Below are 20557 nucleotides of genomic sequence, written 5' to 3' on the forward strand. Positions count from 1 at the left end.
TTAATTGAGTGTCCTCAATCATTATAGAAGTCACTATGAAGTGGAAGTTGTGTTTTCTTTTTCAGTATTGTAATGATTTGATGGACTGGAAATTTTATGTAAGTTACAAGACAAGTTAATGCAACAGAAACGTGTGAATCCACCTGGGAAGATGGTGGAGCTCTTGGAAGCTCCATGCATGCTCGTTTGTAATTGTGAATCCTAACATGAGTGCCCTGGACTAGGTTTCAAGTTTCAACAGTGGTGGATTTGCAGCACCAGTCTTGCCCTCGTGCCACACTTGAGCACGACAGTCCATTCTGCAACATGTCACCAGTGACTGAGTAACCTTTTACTGGCAGAAGTAGGTCTGTTGTTCTCTTTTAAAGTGGAGGTTGTAAATAGGATTCAGACACTAGGGTACATTAGTCCATAAAATGAATATATATTTTATGTCATTTATAAGATATTGATTTTAGGTCCATTAGATTCATGGTGCCTAGTAGGAGAAAAAACAATGATTTAATGGGTAGGTTGGAATTTCAGAAGGAAGAACAATGGTGATTAACCCTTTCTTCTTCAGCTTCCTGCCCCCGGTGTATAATATTGTCAAGGGGCTGAGGAGAGGACACTAGGAGACAGGGACACTTTATCACCTGTCTTCCCTGCACTTTACAAGGGAACACAAAACAAATTTCAGCTAGATTATTACTATGTCTCTGAATGTGACAGAACAGATCACTCTCAGTTGATGACTTGCCAAAACTACCTTTTATAAGGTAATTTTTAAGTTGATGGATATATTTTATTTTCCAAAGCTCAGAGCACATTTATTTAGAGACTTAGTAATTTAAGATATTGTTTATGGAGATTAAAGATATGAAGAATACAGCTTAGATTTTTTTTAAGGGTCTTTTTCTCAACTCTAAGAAAGGAAAGATCATCCAGCTGTCATGTCAGTTATACCCTTTCTTAGGCAAGTCTTAAGTGATATTGATGAGAATGACCACCATAATTTTTAAAATAGGGTGTTGCCTGTTCCAAAAATACATAGATAATTACTGGTTTATATAACCCTCTTTTTTGATAAGAAGATGACTGAAATATCACTTCATTTCTATGTTATTAAATTTGGATCTAAAGCACTTATAATAATTCAAGTCAATTTCGCTCAACTAATGTTACTACTACCTGAAAGGAATTTCCTCTTAGGCTGTTTTGGCAGCTATATCTTCATTATTATATCTGAAAAAACCTAATTACAATATAGGTATGAAAATTTTAAAAATTCCAATCATCATTCCAGTCTTGTGACATACTGATATATTATGGTTAAAGAAAAATATGCCAACTGAAATCTGATTAGCTTAAAACTTGACCTTACGTAAAGATTATGGTATCAACAAACATTTTTTTAGAACATATTTTAGTTCAGGTTTTTCAAGTTCTGTGACAAAAATATAAAAATACAGGCTCCCTCTTGTGGGTAAAATTACCAGCTGTGTATTTCTATATTGCCCACTTATGGGATATGACAAACTTTTTTGTTTCATTTTTAAGTAAAGTCTACTGTGGCAGTGTCTTTACAGTTGCTTAGATGTGACATTTCACTTAATTGATAAAAGTAAAGTTTGGGGTGCCTTTTTAGTATAATTTATTTTTAATGAAAATAGACAGTTGTTTTAAAAAAAATTGGCAGACCATATGTAGACAACCTTTATTTTACTGCAACAGCATAATTTCTCCTTTTCAAAACTTTTAATTTTATATTAGAGTTTAGTTGCCTAACAATGTTATGGTAGTTTCAGGTGTACAGCAAAGAGATTCAGTTATGCATATACACATATCTACTCTTTTTCAAATTATTTTCCCATTTAGGTTGTTCCAAAATATTAAGCAGAGATCCCTGTGTTGTGCAGTAAGTCCTGGTTGGTTATCCACTTTAAATATAGCAATATTTACATGTTGATCCCAGACTCCTTAATTAACCTTTCAACCCATCTTCTCCCCCCCCACCCCCTCTTAAGCATGAGTTAGTTCTCTAAGTCTGTGAGTCTGCTCTGCTTTGTAACTTATTTTTATCATTTCTTTTTAGATTCTGCATATAAGCAGTATCATATGGTATTTCTCTTTCTGACTTGCTTCACTCAATATGACAATCTCTGGGTTTATCATGTTGCTGCCAATGACATTATTTCATTCTTTTTAAAGGCTAAGTAATATTCCATTGCATATACACACCACATCTTTTTTATCCATTCATCTGTCAATAGACATTTAGGTTCCTTCTATGTCTTGGCTGTTACAAACAAGTAGCAGCATAACTTCTGATGTTCAAAATTTAATAACTTTTCTCCCTTTTAAATACTTTCCAAAGCAGTAATTAGTGAATTGATGAAATGATGTGGAGTCTTCTGTCAATGTGGTGACTTTTTGTGCTTATTAACAAAAGATCTGATACTGGAATAAAGTAAAAGCCCCTCTACTAATCATGGTTTAGATGGATAACAGTATGGTAGTGAAACTACCGTAATACCATAAGCCTTGTGACCAAAATAGTGAATAATCAATGGCATAATAAGAATGATGATGAAGAATTACTCAATTCTCCATAAATTGAACTGATAGTAAAGAGGCTGAACTGGCGCCAAGGCTGTGGCTACCACCAAGTACTGATTCTTTGCTTTCAAAAGTCTGATTCTTGAGAATTTCAACTGATTGCCAGAGATAGCTTTTAGAACTGTCTAAGGGCCTCCCTGGTGGCTCAGAGGTTAAAGCGTCCGCCTCCAATGCGGGAGACCTGGGTTCGATCCCTGGGTCGGGAAGATCCCCTGGAGAAGGAAATGGCAATCCACTCCAGTATTCTTGCCTGGAGAATCCCATGGACGGAGGAGCCTAGTAGGTTACAGTCCATGGGGTCGCAGAGTCTGACACGACTGAGCGACTTCACCTTACCTCACCTAAGGAACTGATAACAGCCAGAGTTTCATTCACTTCTGAAGGTGGCAAGAGCAATATTTTTGAAACTGGACTGGGCAGTGCAGTCACAGAGACACAAGCAAGGAATGTCAATGTAGAGACAGCTGAATGGCTCCCACTAGACAGTTGTCATGTTGACCTTGGCTGGCACACATTTGAATGCAATCAATGAGGACACTTGAAAATTTTTCATAACTCATTCCAAGAAAGAAGAACCTGAATGCTACCCGTCCTAAAGTATACTCAGGATGTTTATATCAAAATTATACAAAATGAACAACTTAAGATTAATAAATACAGAGGAGGGGGTGACAGAGAATGAGATGGTTGGATGGCATCACTCTCTTAATGGACATGAGTTTGAGCAAACTCTGGGAAACAGTGAAGGGCAGGAGGAAGGGCAATAGGAAGCCTGGAGTCCTGCAGTCCATGGGGTCACAAAGAGTCTGACACAACTGAGCGAGTAAACAAAAATAGCAAATTGATATATAATGCCTTTAACAGAATTTATATGTATATAATAGTTTTTGGATTAATTCTTGTGGTATTATGATATCAAAGTAATGCCTCTTTTTCAATAAATAATAACTATGTATATATATATAAAGATATTTATGTATCTATATAAATTTATTTGAAAACCATAGACATCTCATGCTTCTAAGGATTTATATCTTGATATATTTACTAAAAAGGAACAATGCACTGTTAATGGTCTACTTTTATTTTTTCTAGATTCCTCTTGCTAATGACACGAGTCCTGTCTGAATCTACTTACAAGATTCTGAAGCCTGAACAGAAATTTTTGGCACTGCACTGGGTAGGAAAAAGATACACTCATAAAACACATAATACATACCTTTGAAAAAATTGATTATTTTAAAAATGGAAGTTTATGTGCCTTATTTTTAATTTATAAGTAAAATATGTGACATATGCATATAAAGCTATAATACATAGTCTTTTATGTTCAGATGACAACTGAATTTGTAATTATAATTTTCAGACTCATTATGAAGGTAATGTTTCTAAACTGGCAGATGAAAGCAACATTTCTTTTCTTTTCATTTCCTTAATGAGATACACATTTCTTAAAGTTGCAAAAGCTTTTCTTCTTCATTGAAATGTTTTTAAAAAAGCATTTGTTACTACTTTTTGTTGTTGCTGAAAAAGAAATACTCTGGGTCACAATGGGTAGGTCACAGATTTTACAAAACTTCCCATAGGCTATTAAGTATTTCAGGGTATGTTTTTGTAAACACATACAAAAGTACAGGTTTGCTGAGGCCAAACAGGTATTTTCCAATTTGCTTGGCAGGAAAATTTATTGGGCATCTATCTGTGGGTGCGTTTATGAAATGCTTGTAAAAGTTATACTCTTGGGAACAGGAATTGAATGTTTGACCATAGACCTGGAGTTAAAAATCCTTTTATAGTTCCATGACTGACTATCATATGAATGAGAACAGAAAAGGTTGGAGGAAAGGCGTCCTATTGTTTAGAAATGTGTTACCAGTAAAATGGAAAAGGAATTACCTTTCTGTTTAGTTGAAGAGAAGAGTGAAAAAGTTGTCTTCCTGCAGAGCGCATTAAAATTTATTTCCTAATATACTTGAAAAGTCATATGATTTATGTTTCTAGAACTTCAAGATACGAGTTTATTTGTGAAAACCTTTACATTCAATGGTAGTTTTTTTATCATCTTTAAAAATGGAATTGTTTTAAATCCCCCAAATACTTTAAAATATTCATAAATAAGACTTTATATATTCACAGACAAATGAATCAAAGTAATATGGGAGAAAGCATTGTGAGTATAGCTTTAATGATAACAGAATGGAAATGGAACTGGAATAAGTCACGAATTATTGCAGATATGAAACTTTTATAGTTTTACAAGTAAAAACAGAAATATAAATAAAATTAAATGGGAAATGGAAAACTAGGACTACTTTTAATAAATACAGCAAACATCATATGTAAAGAGCTATTATTATGAGAAAGGCAGTAACATCTTAATTTAAAACATAACAAGATATAAGAACAAATAATTAATGAAGAATCCAATTCTCATGCAAACGGCTAGTAAAAGAAATGCAAAGTTATGCTTCACTTAAAATCAAACTAGTAAAAAGTAGTTTGGAATAATGTAACAAGAATGTAGGGAGTTGGGTGCGTTCAGTAATGTTGGAAAAAGTTTATATTTGTTCTGCTTTTCACAAAACGATTTAACTATCTCTGTTAAGAGCCTTAAGTGTTTCCAAAGCATTCTATGCAACATTTTCACTTTACTAGTTTGGAAAGGTTTGGTTGGAAGTAATCCAAATTGTTTTAAAAAGGTAGAACTTATCTTTTCTTATGTGAAGTCTGTGTAAAGAGATCATCAGGAGGTTCCATAGTCTTTAGGGACCCAGATCCTTCATCTTTTGCTCTGTCTTCCTGAAACTTTTATCTCATGTTTTGGGATATCCAGTATTGATATTCCATCAATAAAGTCAATATTCTAGCAGCAGGAAAAGAATATTTCTAGAAGATTTATGCTCTTTCCCTGTTGTTATTGTCGCTAAGTTGTGTCCGACTCTTTGCAGTCCCATGAACTGCAGCATGCCAAGCTTCCCTGTCCTTCACTATCTTCCAGTTTGCTCAAACTCATGACTACTGAGTTGGTGATGCCATCCTACCATCTCATCCTCTGTCGCCCTCTTCCCTCCTGCCCTCAGTCTTTCCCAATGTCAGGATCTTTTCCAATGAATCCACTCTTTGCATCAGATGGCCAAAGTATTGGAGCTTCAGCTTCAGCATCAGGCCTTCCAATGAATATTCAGGGTTGATTTCCTTTAGAATTGACTGGGTTGATCTCTTTGCTGTCTAAGAGAGTCTCAAGAATCTTCTCCAGCACCATAGTTCAAAAGCACCACAGTTCTTAGTCACTCAGCCTTCCTTATGGTCCAACTCTCGCATCCATATGTGACTGCTAGAATAACCATAGCTTTGTCTATATGAACCTTTGTCAGCAATGTGATGTCTCTACTTTTTAATATGCTGTCTAGGTTTGTCATAGTTTTTCTTCCAAGGAGCAAACATCTTTTAATTTCACGGCTGCAGTCACCGTCCACAGTGATTTTGGAGCCCCCAAAATAAGCTGTCTCTGTTTCCACTTTTTCTCCATCTATTTGACATGAAATGATGGGACCAGATACCATGGTCTTAGTTTTTTGAATGTTGAGTTTTATGCCACCTTTTTCTTAGCTGAAACTCTCCTTTTTCATCCTCAACAAGAGGCTCTTTAGTTCCTTTTCACTTTCTGCCATAATAGTGATATCATCTGCATATTGTTGATATTTCTCCTGGCAATCTTGATTCCAGCTTATATTTCATCCTGCCTGGCATTTCCCATGATGTACTCTGTATGTAAGTTACATAAACAGGGTGACAATATACCACCTTGAAATACTCCTTTCCCAGTTTTGAAAACAGCAGGAAATATTCTGGCAGCAGGAAGGGAATATTTCTAGAAGATTTATGTTCTCTCCCTATATGGATATCTTTTGAAAAGTGTCCATAGCTGTTCCACTTATATTTGATTGACTAGAACCAAGTTGCCGTACCATGACACACTTATAAAGAGTTTGGAAGATATAGTTTTATTTTGGAAGATAAATTTGAGGAAATTACTATTGTTGGAGAATAGAGACTAGATATTAGGGCACAACTAACATTATTTGGTAATTTCACTTCCAGAATTTCTGACTTAATGAAATAATTAAAAGCAACAAACTTCATGTAATTATCATTTGGAATGATGCCATGATAATAGTTTTCTGAATGTTGAGCTTTAAGCCAACACCTTCACGCTCCTCTTTCACTTTCATCAAGAGGCTCTTTAGTTCTACTTCACTTTCTGCCATAAAGGAGGTGTCATCTGCATATCTGAGGCTATTGATATTTATCTTGGCACTGTTGATTCCAGCTTGTGGTTCACCCAGCCCAACATTTCTCTTGATGTTGCCTTCTCTGATGTACTCTGCATAGAAGTTAAATAAACAGTGTGACAACATACAGCCTTGACATAATATCCTTTTCCTATTTGGAACCAGTCTGTTGTTCCATGTCCAGTTCTAAGTGTTGCTTCCTGACCTGCATACAGCCTTCTTAAGAGACAGGTCAGATGGTCTGGTATTCCAGTCTCTTTCAGAATTTTCCACAGTTTATTGTGATCCACACAGTCAAAGGCTTTGGCATAGTCAATAAAGCAGAAATAGATGTTTTTCTGAAACTCTCTTGCTTTTTTAATGATCCAACGGATGCTGGCAATTTGATCTCTAGTCCTTTTGCCTTTTCTAAAACCAGCTTGAACATCTGGAAGTTCACGGTTCACATACTATTGAACCTGGCTTGGAGAATTTTGAGCATACTTTACTAGCATGTGAGATGAATGCAATTGTGCAGTAGTTTGAGCATTCTTTGGCATGGCCTTTCTTAGGGATTGGAATGTAAACTGACCTTTCCAGTCCTGTGTCCACTGCTGAGTTTTCCAAATTTGCTGGCATATTGAGTGCAACACTTTCACAGCATCACCTTTTAGGATTTGAAATAGCTCAACTGGAATTCTATCACTTCCACTAAATTTGTTCTTAGTGATGCTTTCTAAGGCCCACTTGACTTCACATTCCAGGATGTCTGGCTCTAGGTGAATGATCACACCATCGTGATTATCTGGGTCGTGAAGATCTTTTTTGTACAGTTCTTCTATGTATTCTTACCACCTCTTCTTAGTATCTTCTGCTTCTGTTAGGTCCATACCATTTCTGTCCTTTATTGAGCCCATCTTTGCATGAAACATTCCCTTGGTATCTCTAATTTTCTTGAAGAAATCTCTAGTCTTTCCCATTGTATTGTTTTCCTCTATTTCTTAGCACTGATCACTGTGGAAGGCTTTCTTATCTCCCCTTGCTAATCTTTGGAATTCTGCTTTTAAACGGCTATATCTTTCCTTTTATGCTTTGCTTTTTGCTTCTTTCCTTTTCACAGCTATTTGTAAGGCCTCCTCAGACAGCCATTTTGCTTTTTTTGCATTTCTTTTTCTTGTAGATGGTCTTGCTCCCTGTTTCCTGTACAGATTCACGAACCTTCATCCATAGTTCATCACGCACTCTATCAGATTTAGTCCCTTAAATCTATTTGTCACTTCCACTCTATAATGGTAAGGGATTCGATTTAGGTCATACGTGAATGGTCTAGTGGTTTTCCCTACTTTCTTCAATTTAAGTCTGAATTTGGCAATAAGGAGTTCATGATGTGAGCCACAGTCAGCTCCTGGTCTTGTTTTTGCTGACTGTATAGAGCTTTTCCATCTTTGGCTGCAAAAAATATAATCAATCTAATTTCGGGATTGACCATCTGGTGATGTCCATGTGTAGAGTATTCTCTTGTGTTGTTGGAAATCATGAAATCATTAGCAAGTTTAATTTTCTTTATAGTTTGTACACTTTTAACAAATATGATTTAGCATTACATATTTAATATTAATTATTGAGAAATATGAAAAGTATAGAATTCCAAATGGTTACATAAGTTGCTTAGTGCCTCTGTCTAAAATACTCTGTGTGTGTCTTTTCAAGGAGAGATGAAACAGCTTATCACTCATCTTTTTTGAGTGCTTTTCATGAAGTCAGATTGCAGTAAGCTTTTCTTCTCAGTAGAGCCATATACAGTTTCTCAGAAATCTTGATTGTATTTCATCCTGGCTACATATTTTTATATTAAGACAGATTGAGATATTTTTCAGTGGCATTTGACAAGCACCTTAAGGTTGTTGATAATCATTCTGATTTCAAAGACAAAGTGCGAAACTTTGAAAGACTTTTCTTTCTTGTGTCTAAGTGACGGTATTTGAGTACTGCAATTCTGGACTAAGAATATTCTCTTTTTTCTAGGAGATTTTTTTTCTTTTACCATATTATGTTGCATTAGAATATTAAAGGAGTGAGAATTTTTCTGGAAGTAAGTGAAAAGTCACAATTAGCAATCTGTGAGAAATCATGGCAGAAATTAGGATGAGAATGTTTTTTTCCTGCTGAGCCTAAGCTGACTTAACTCTTTGGAATTTATTTATTTATTTATTTTTTCTGTGATTAGTATTTTTTTTTTTTATTAAATTTTAAAATCTTTAATTCTTACATGTGTTCCCAAACATGAAACCCCCTCCCACCTCCCTCCCCATAACATCTCTGTGGGTGATCCCCATGCACCAGCCCCAAGCATGCTGTATCCTGCGTCAGACATAGACTGGCGATTCAATTCTTACATGATAGTATACATGATAGAATGCCATTCTCCCAAATCATCCCGCCCTCTCCCTCTCTCTCTGAGTCCAAAAGTCCGTTATACACAGCTGTGTCTTTTTTCCTGTCTTGCATACAGGGTCGTCATTGCCATCTTTCTAAATTCCATATATATGTGTTAGTATACTGTATTGGTGTTTTTCTTTCTGGCTTACTTCACTCTGTATAATCGGCTCCAGTTTCATCCATCTCATCAGAACTGATTCAAATGAATTCTTTTTAACGGCTGAGTAATACTCCATTGTGTACATATACCAAAGCTTTCTTATCCATTCATCTGCTGATGGACATCTAGGTTGTTTCCATGTCCTGGCTATTATAAACAGTGCTGCGATGAACATTGGGGTACATGTGTCTCTTTCAATTCTGGTTTCCTCGGTGTGTATACCCAGCAGTGGGATTGCTGGGTCATAAGGTAGTTCTATTTGCAATTTTTTAAGGAATCTCCACACTGTTCTCCATAGTGGCTGTACTAGTTTGCATTCCCACCAACAGTGTAGGAGGGTTCCCTTTTCTCCACACCCTCTCCAGCATTTATTGCTTGCAGATTTTTGGATCGCAGCCATTCTGACTGGTGTGAAGTGGTACCTCATTGTGGTTTTGATTTGCATTTCTCTGATAATGAGTGATGTTGAGCATCTTTTCATGTGTTTGTTAGCCATCAGTATGTCTTCTTTGGAGAAATGTCTATTTAGTTCTTTGGCCCATTTTTTGATTGGGTCGTTTATTTTTCTGGAATTGAGCTGCATAAGTTGCTTTGGAATTTATAAGAGGAGCATAATGTTGAGATGCATCAACTTTGCAGACATGCTGTTTGGGCTCAGTTTCTGACAACACCACTTAGGGCTGTCTACTGTTGGGTATGTTCCTTAAGCACCAACCATTCCTCGCATGTAAAATGTAAATAATAATGGAAAATAGTTTCAAACAAATACCACATGGACACTGGTTTAACTACACTGGTTATACAAAATAGACTTTAAAAACCAAACCATTACTGGAGATAAAGTTACTCTATAAGTGATTGAAGTTTAAATTTGATTGGAAGATAGAATGATAGTAAATCTAAGTGTCCCTAAAAGCATAACCTCAAGACAGATTAAGGAAAATTTGACAGAATAGAAGGGAGAAATAAACAATACACAGTAGCAGTGAATATTAACTTACTTAGTAATTGATGGAATAAAATAGAAAAGAATCAGTAGAGGGGGATAGAGTTGAAATATAAGACTAAGACACTTGACATTGTAGACATATATAGAACCTTGCATGCAACTGCAAAATTCACATTATTTTGAAGAACAATGGAATAATTACAAAAATTGACCGTATGCTGAGTCATAAATTAGGTCTCAACTGTTTTCAAAGAATTGAAATTATACCAGTGAAATTAAGCTGCAGGTGATAACAAAAATATAGCAAGAAAAAGTTTAAAAATTAAAAAAAAATCACAATAATAATTATAAACATTTTAGACTAACTAAAAATGTGTATCTTATAAATAACAATTGTAGAACACCTATAAGAAGCATTTACTGGGAAATTTATACCTTAAATGTACTAAAGAAAATAAACTGAACGTTAATAAGTCAAGACTTTATCTGAAAAAACAAAAAGAATTAAAGTACAAAATTAATGAGGTCAGAAGCAAACGTATAAAGAAAAGAAGCAAGACAGCCTAAAATTGTTACAAAAGCTGAGTAAATGTTTCAACATTCTGATGAGACTGAACAAGTGAACAAGTGACGAGAGGAATATCTAGTATCAGAAATGAGAAAGTAACATCACAACAGATGTACAGATATTAAACAGCCAATAACGAGTATCATGAACTTCATATCACCGGGTTAATATTGGGAAACATGAAGAGTTAGATGAGTGGTCACATTCCTAGAAAAATACATCAATGATCAAACTATTCCTAAAAATACATAACTTAGCAATATTTACTTTAAAAGAGATAACCTGAATGATTTTATAAACATTAAGGAAATTTTATTTAGTAATCAAAAATTTTCCTACAAAAGAATTCCAAACACAGAAGGCTTCACAGGCAAATTTAAAGAAGAAATAAGTCTAATCCTATGTAAGTTTTTGTTTTGTTTTGTTTTTCAAAAGAGATAATAATCCCCAATTTATTTTATAAGGATCATATAATCTTGATACAAAACCTGGCAAAAATAGTATAAAAAAGGATATTCGGGCAAATCTCTCTCATGAATAAAATGGAAAAGCTGTCAATCAAATATTAGCAAACCAATTTCAGCAATATATGAAAAAGTTCATTAATCGTAAGCAAATTTGTTTACTCCAGAAAATCAGCATTTGTTAGCATGTAAAAAAATCAGCCAGTGTAATACAAATTAAAAGATGATGATATCACATGGTTATTTCAGTTAATGCAGAAAAAGGATTTAATAAAATATTTCATTTATTCCTTATTTTTGAAGTTCCTAAAAACTAAAAACAGGAAAGAACTATTTTAGTGTGATAAGAAATACCTATTGCAATCATAAATTAAAATAGTAAAATGTTGAAATCTTTCCTAATGAGATCAAGAGCAATATCAGGATATTTGTCACTGAGCATTTTAATTGTAGAGCCTAGACAATACAATAAAGCAAGACAAATGCAACTATCGGGATTGGAAAAGAAACTACCATTGTTATTGGCAGATGGTATGAATTAATATGAGCATTTAAATTTGGTGCAAACAATACAATATGTACAAATCAACTATATTTCTATATATCAGCATCAGTTTTTACCTAGTATTTAGTAACAAGAAATGAGTAGTACATCTATAAGGAAAATTTTGAAAGTTTGAGAAAGATTATAATATATATTAAATGAAATAAATGGTGAGATATACCATATTCATGTACAGAAAGAGCCAATATTGTAGCAATGTCCCCTAATCCAAGTAGATTTGCAATCAAAATGCCAATTGCTTCTTTTGTCTTTGTTGGTTTTTGTCTTTCTTTGTTATTTGTTTGGATTGTGTGTTTGTGTTTAAGGTTGCACACCTTTGTGTGTATTCACCCATGTGTATGCATATGTGTGTGAGTGTGAGTAGGTGTGTATATGTGTGTGAGTGTGAGTGGGTGTGTAATGTGACAGGTTGATTCGAACATGAAAAGACAAAAAGAGTCAAGACACTCTTGAAAAGGGGGTGTATGGGTAGGATTACTTGTCCTGTTAATTTATAAAGTATTATAAATTCTGAAAGTGTGGCATTGCTGCTGGGGTAGGCAAGTAGACAAATGAGAGACACTAGAGAGCTCAGTTGAGAAGCAACAGTTAGAACCCTGTATTTAACAACTGATTTATTCAAGATTGAGAAAGGAGTACGATGGGGCTGTCTGTTGTCACCCTGTTTGTTTAATCTATGTGCTGAGCACATCATGAGAAATGCTGGGCTGGATGAGTTACAAGCTGGAATCAAGATAGGAGGGAGAAACATCAACGACCTCAGATATGCAGATGATACCACTCTAATGACAGAAAACAAAGAGGAACTAAAGAGCTTCTTGATGAGGGTGAAAGAGGAGAGTGAAAGAGCAGGCTTAAAACTCAGTATTAAAAAAACTAAGATCGTGGTGTCTGGCCAGTTACTTCTTGGCAAATAGAAGGGGAAAAGGTGGAAATAGTGACAGATTTCCTCTTCTTCAGCTCTAAAATCACTGCAGATGGTGACTGCAGCCATGAAATCAGAAGACGTTTGCTTCTTGGCAGGAAAGCTATGACAAACTTAGTGCGTTGAAAAGCAGAGACATTACTCTGCCGACAAAGATCTGTATAGTCAAGGCCATGGTCTTCCCAGGGGTCATGTATGGTTGTGAGAGCAGGACCATAAAGACGGCAGAACTCTGAATAACTGATGCCTTTGAACTGTGGTGTTGGAGAAGACTCCTGAGAATCCTTTGGACATCAAGGAGATCAAACCAGTCAATCTTAAGGGAAATCAACCCTGAATACTTGTTGTAAGGACTGATGCTGAAGCTGAAACTCCAGTAATTTGGTCATCTGATGCTAACATCTAACTCGTTGGAAAAGTCCTTGATGCTGGGAAAGATTTAGGGCAGAAGGAAAAGAGGATGTCAAAGGATGAGATGGCTGGATGGCATCACCAATGCAATGGACATGAACTTGGGCAGACTTTGGGAGATGGTGAGGGACAGAGAGGCCTGGTGTGCTGCAGTCCATGGGGTTACTAAGAATCAGACACGACTGAGCGACTGAACAACAGAGAGCTCAGAAACAACTCTTGCATATATGGACATTTTATTTATAATAGGGGTGGCACTTCAAAGCAGTAGAGAAATAGCAGACTTTTAAAAATACACATTATTGGGGAAATTGACTCTTTATTGGAAAAAATGAAATGGAATCCCTACCTCACACACACACAGATATCAATTTCAGTTAGTGTAAGATGTGAAAAATAGAGAATCTCTTAAGATACTTTCCTGTAAGAAAATCTAGGAAAATAACTTTATGACCTGAATGTAGAGACATATTCCTTAGATAAAAATGCACACATTCTACATTATTTTTTAAAATACACTTAATCTTTAAGAGCAGTTTTAGGTTCACAGCAATATGAGCAGAAGGTTTAGAGGTTTCTCATATACCACTCCCTGCAACCCCCCTACACACGCACACATGCCTAGCCTCCCGCAACGTTAACATCCCCCACCAATGTCAACATCCCTCACCAGAGTGGTACAATTTTTACAACTTCTGACACATTAGTGTCACTCACAGTTCATCATTTAGGTAGGTTGTAGTTTATTTTATTGTTTATCGAGAAAATGAAACATAAAAATGAGTGAAAAGAGAGGACATGGAGTGGCAGAATAAATTTGCAAAGATTCATTGACACACTGATATCCAGAAGAGATATTTTAAAACTACAGATCAATGTGAAAATTCACATAATCCGATAGAAAAATGGTAAAAAAAAGAAATCCAAATGGCCAACAATACATCCAAATGTCAAAACATATGAAAGGTGCTTAATATCGGTAATAGTCAAGGAAATACAAAGTGAATTCACAGTGAGATAGTGCTACATATGCCTCAGAATGGGGAAAACTAAAATGGTTAGCAGGTCAAAGCAATGACAAGATTGCAGAACAATAGCAATGTTCATACAGGGCTGATCAGAACAGAAATTGGAACAGCTACTTTGGATAGATAGCTCCTACTTAAGCATAGTAATCCTAGGTATGTGTATCCTAGCAAAATATGTGCATATGAGCACCGAAGAATTGATGCTTTCAAATTGTGGTGCTGGATAAGACTCTTGAGAGTCCCTTGGACTGCAAGGAAATTAAACCAATCAATCCTAAAGGAAATCAACCCTGAATATTCATTGGAAGGACTGCTGCTGAAGCTGAAGCTCCAATACTTTGGCCACCTGATACGAAGAGCCAACTCATTGGAAAAGACCCTGATGATGGAAAAGATTGTAGGCAGGAGGTGAAGGGACTGACAGAGGATGAGAGGGTTGGATGGCATCACTGACTCAATGGACATGAATTTGAGCAAACGCTAGGAGTTAGTGGAGGACAAAGGAGCCTGGCTTGCTACAGTCCATTGGGTCACAAGGAAATGATCACAATTTAGTGACTGAACAAGAACTAAATATGTGCATACATGTATCAGGAAATACTTACAAAAATGTTCACAGTAGAAATATTTGTATTTGCCAAAAATTAGAAATAATTCACTGATCAAGAATAACATGGACAATTGTAGAATAGTCATGATGTGAAGCAATGAAAATGGAAGGCTTTTAGTGATCTACTTAATATTAAGCAGAGAAAAGCAAAGACATAATACAAACAGATGATATATGGTTGATGTGTGGTAGATTCTAGGCAAACAATTGTGTTTTTCAGAGGTGCATTATGGGTGGTAAAGCTATAAAGAAAATCAGGGAAACATTACTGTAAGAGTCAGAGGGTGCTGATCTCTAGGAATGAGGAAGAGACTGAGCTCACGGATGGAGAATTTGGGTGAGGGAGCATTTTGGGTCCAAGGGAGAGTGCCACTGGTGCCCTTCTGGTGATTATATGGGTGTGTGCTTTCTTATTATTTGCCTAACTGTACATATGGTGTACACATATTCAATATAATTGTTAAAGTAGTACAGCAAATAGTTATAGTAAGTTTTATTTATTTCTTTAGTGGTATATATTTTCATGAGGGAGAACTGGTTGCAAATAGCATAAACTGATACATCTTTCAAAATTAGGTAAAATAATTGAAGGTGTTTGTAAAGAATCTCCCACATTGGAAATGAAGAATAATAGACTAGTAAAATAGGCAGGTATTCTTTTCAGTGTTCTTTTTCTAAGACATGTAATAAAGGATATCAGGCATTGCCTTTAGATTGACTAGAATGTTTTGAGAACTATAAAATTATAAATATTTTATTTGTATATGAATTGAATGCATTGGCAGGTTAACCCTTTGCACCCATCAACAATACCCACAAAAAGACTTTGTTGGATATCTGATTTTATACTACATTGACCAAAAATAAGTTCTACACAGAGGCTTGTAAATCTAAGATTTTACAGAGGTAAGTTGAGGATAGTGGTTAGTTATACCATTGGTGGCAAGTTATTTTTGTTTTGCTTATTTCCTTCTGCATTAACATTCTTTTAAAATGTCACTGCATTTATAGTTGTTTGCTTTAACCACTTAGCCAGTTAATAATTTGTGAACCTAAGTGATTGTTATTTGTGTACGCCTTTGGTCACCTCTCTCTTTTACTTGCAAATAAGCAAGCTCTTTGCTTTAACTGTTTATCAAATTCACCTTTTTTTCCCCCAGTCAACCTTATCTAGAAAGTAAAACTCTTTGCTGCCTGAAAAAAAAGAGAATAATCCCAATATATTGTAAATTGTCAAGTGAGTTCTTTATAATTAAAGATTACTCTGCAATATACAATTTTTAAGGCATTTATCCTGACAGAGTTCAGTGGCCTTTGAGAATGAGCCACTTTGTTGACAAATCTATCATCTAAATTGTGTAACATTAATGAGAACTCAGAGCAGCACACGCTTACATTTTAATGTGGGTGGCAGTTTAAGAAGAAAAAAAAAAACCACCAAAACAAAATGCTGAATATGATTGAAGTTGATTTAAAAAAGGTCTGCCACCTGTGGATAAAAATGTGCATTACTCTGAACACATAATAATTAACAAGACTGAAAGGCCATGGCAAAATCCAATGACTCTCTGAAATCAAAACCCTGGTTATTATTAAAAAAAAACACACACACATGAAAAGAAGACACCAATTTTCATAGTAAATATGAATAACGGGCTTGTGATGTCACTTACCTGTGCAACTAATGATCCTTGCTCTATAATTTAATCCACAGTTCTTTACTGACATATGGTAGAATCCATTCCTAAAAATATGGTCTTTGATATGAAAACCTCATTTCTTAATTAAGAACTCATTATGTGGTCTTATATTTCCTGAATTGTATAAAATTTCTATATCTCCTTTTTCATAACCGTTTATAACTCACTGTAGGTCATCTTTTATTGTTGCACCTCAATCTCGTGAGTAAAATTCCTTTTTTTAATATACTTTCAGCCTAGTTTTCTCAAGTTAACCTTATAAGTAATACCATGCATATTTAAATCTAATAGCACTGGACTCATAATTTCTTCTCAACTCAAAGTTATTTGTATAAATGCCCGATTATGCTTGATTGTCTTTATGCTCTACCTACAAATATCTAAGCTCCATCTGCGTAGTTTAGCATAAAGTTATTAAGCTTATTTTCTGGGTGTTTCAAGTGTATGTACATATAATGCACTGGGAGAATTTTATTAGCACAATTTGAATTGCAGAGTTCATTTCAAAATGTACATCAGCTTAAGTAACATAATACAGTCACTGTTGAGATATTGTACTGGTCTTGGAACGAGATATTGCTTCTTGAGTAGCCGATGCTGATCCTCTTGAAGCAGACCTAAAATACTAACCTGGCAGAAAATAATAGTTTATGTAGAATTCCTTTGACTGGCTTTTAGCTTCTTGATTGATAAAAAATAATGAGAGAGATTCATGGAAAAATCACAGAAAAACTAGCATTTTATTACTTTTATTTAAAAGTCAGATGATAATATATATCTAAATCCTTTAATAATAATTGCTTGAACAGTATTCCCTTATTCAGCAATTGTTTGTAATTAAGAGGATTTTTCCTTCTAAATAAAATAATGCATGAATTGTTGACCAAAAGGCTTTAAAATACTGTATATAAGCAAGCAATTCCTTAGTAGTTTTGTATCTTTCTTTAGAATACTAAGCAACAAGGAAGCAATTCTAACAATAATAATTTAATTTTAGAAAAAAACCTTGAACCCAAACCATCTCCATAAAACTTTTTGCATAATTAGGTTATATCTCTTCTCAATGGAAGAAGTCTTGCCCACAGTCACATTCTGTAAATGAAAATACATTTTGCATAAATTAGTGAAGTTGATTGCTGAGATACTTTATAAAATGTAATAAATATGTTCCAATTTTTAAAGTCATTAGGAACCATAATTATAATTTTCTTAGGGGATGTGTGTATCTATGTATCTTTTAGAGAATTTAAAAAAACAATACATACTTTATAGTGAATAATTGGTGTTTTATAACATAATATTATTTGAAATGACATAATGTAAACATGATGTTTGACCTGTAATTAGGAAATTTTATTTCCTCTTAACATGGTAAAGCTTTTTTATACAGTGTTGTTTTAGGCATTTCAAATCTGTGTGAAAGGAATGAACAATTTTCTTCTAAGTATTTGGAAGAAAAGTTAAATTTCTATACCACTGTCAAAATAAATTCCAGGAGGACTGAAGTTTTAAATTCTTAATAAAAGAAACTATAACAGTATTAAGAGAGTATTGGTGAGTATTTATATAAGTGGAGGGAGAGTTGGAAGTTATTAAGCATTGCACCAAAGGCAGAAATCACACAGGAAAACTTTTTTCTAGGTTTGATCACAAAATTGTAAAACCTTTGCATCTTAAATGATAGAAGAGACAAACCAATGAGAAACTGAGAAATGTATTTACAATATACTGGGTTTAATGGTATAAATTGCTATTTTAAAAAAATACTATTGGCAATTTAATATGTTAATTATGAAATTAAAATATAATTTAAACTGCTTACAAATTAAGGGGAAAATAGAGTTTTAACTTGAATATTGAATTAGAAGGAGGAAATCACATGGGGGCTCAGTTCAGTTCAGTTCAGTCTGCATATCTGAGGTTATTGATATTTCCCCTAGCAATCTTGATTCCAGCTTGTGTTTCTTCTAGTCCAGTGTTTCTCATGATGTACTCTGCATAGAAGTTAAATAAGCAGGGTGACAATATACAGCCTTGACATAATATCCTTTTCCTATTTGGAACCAGTCTGTTGTTCCATGTCCAGTTCTAACTGTTGCTTCCTGACCTGCATACAGGTTTCTCAAAGAGGCAGATCAGGTGGTCTGGTATTCCCATCTGTTTCAGAATTTTCCACAGTTTATTGTGATCCACGCAGTCAAAGGCTTTGGCATAGTCAATAAAGCAGAAATAGATGTTTTTCTTAAACTCTCTTGCTTTTTACATGATCCAGCAGATGTTGGCAATTTGATCTCTGGTCCCTCTGCCTTTTCTAAAACCAGCTTGAACATCAGGGAGTTCACAGTTCACGTATTGCTGAAGCGTGGCTTGGAGAATTTTGAGCATTACTTTACTAGCATGTGAGATGAGTGCAATTATGCGGTAGTTTGAGCATTCTTTGGCATTGGCTTTCTTTGGAACTGGAATGAAAACTGATCTTTTCCAGTCCTGTGGCCACTGCTGAGTTTTCCAAATTTGCTGGCATATTGAGTGCAGCACTTTCACAGTGTCATCTTTCAGGATTTGAAACAGCTCAACTGGAATTCCATCACCTCCACTAGCTTTGTTCATAGTGATGCTTTCTAAGGCTCACTTGACTTCACATTCCAAGATGTCTGGCTCTAGATTAGTGATCATCTCTTCAAGAAAATTAGAGATACCAAGGGAACATTTCATGCAAAGATGGGCTCGATAAAGGATGGAAATGGTATGGACATAACAGAAGCAGATGGGGGGGCTAGATATATAAAATTTTTTTCTAAAATTCGAGACATGCAAATTAATTGTGAGAGCCTAGTTCATTTAGCAAATTGGCAAAGATTAAAAATACCACCATAACTGAATACTGAAGAAATTTCAGTGACATGAAGCCTCTCATTTACTAAGAATAGTAGTGTCCATTGTAGTGCTGCACCAAAGATTTAGTTCACACAGTGGATGTTAAAATTTGTTAATGTTGATGCTTGTGCTCTAGGGAGTTACCTTATATTACACACACACACACATATATATATAAAATGTGTGTGTGTGTGTATATATATATATATATATAAAATGTGTGTAGTAACACAAAATTTAACACAGCAATTTGTAAAAAGTATGGGTTTTGCATTAAAGATATTGTAGTATTTTTATATGATGGAATATTAATTTCATGTAAAAATGGTATCAGTTCAGTTCAGTTCAGTCACTCAGTCATCTCCGACTCTTTGCGACCCCATGAATCGCAGCATGCCAGGCCTCCCTGTCCATCACCATCTCCCAGAGTTCACTCAGACTCACGTCCATTGAGTCCGTGATGCCATCCTGCCATTTCATCCTCGGTCATCCCCTTCTCCTCCTGCCCCCAGTCTCTCCCAGCAACAGTCTTTTCCAATGAGTCAATTTTTCGTATGAGGTGTCCAAAGTACTGGAGCTTCAGCTTTAGCATCATTCCTTCCAAAGAAATCCCGGGGCTGATCTCCTTCAGAATGGACTGGTTGGATCTCCTTGCAGGCCAAGGGACTCTCAAGAGTCTTCTCCAACACCACAGTTCAAACGCATCGATTCTTCGGCGCTCAGCCTTCTTCACAGTCCAATTCTCACATCCATACATGACTACTGGAAAAACCATAGCCTTGACTAGACGGACCTTAGTTGGCAAAGTAATGTCTCTGCTTTTGAATATACTATCTAGATTGGTCATAACTTTTCTTCCAAGGAGCAAGCATCTTTTAATTTCATGGCTGCAGTCACCATCTGCAGTGGTTTTGGAGCCCCAAAAAATAAAGTCTGACACTGTTTCTACTGTTTCCCCATCTATTTCCCATGAAGTGATGGGACCAGATGCC

General features: G+C 35.2%; 1 protein-coding gene across 1 annotated transcript in view; it reads left to right on the forward strand.

Moving 5' to 3' along the window:
* The first annotated feature begins 3692 nt into the window (after positions 1–3692).
* Positions 3693–20557, forward strand: part of SOX5 (SRY-box transcription factor 5) — an 837625-nt gene continuing 820760 nt past the window's right edge. Inside the window, exon 1 of the mRNA XM_068970546.1 lies at positions 3693–3778. The gene's annotated coding sequence lies outside the window, so the exon portion shown is untranslated. The remainder of the gene's footprint in view (positions 3779–20557) is intronic.

This window comes from Capricornis sumatraensis, chromosome 4 (genome assembly GCF_032405125.1).
Source record: "Capricornis sumatraensis isolate serow.1 chromosome 4, serow.2, whole genome shotgun sequence".
Classification (NCBI taxonomy): Eukaryota; Metazoa; Chordata; class Mammalia; order Artiodactyla; family Bovidae; genus Capricornis; species Capricornis sumatraensis.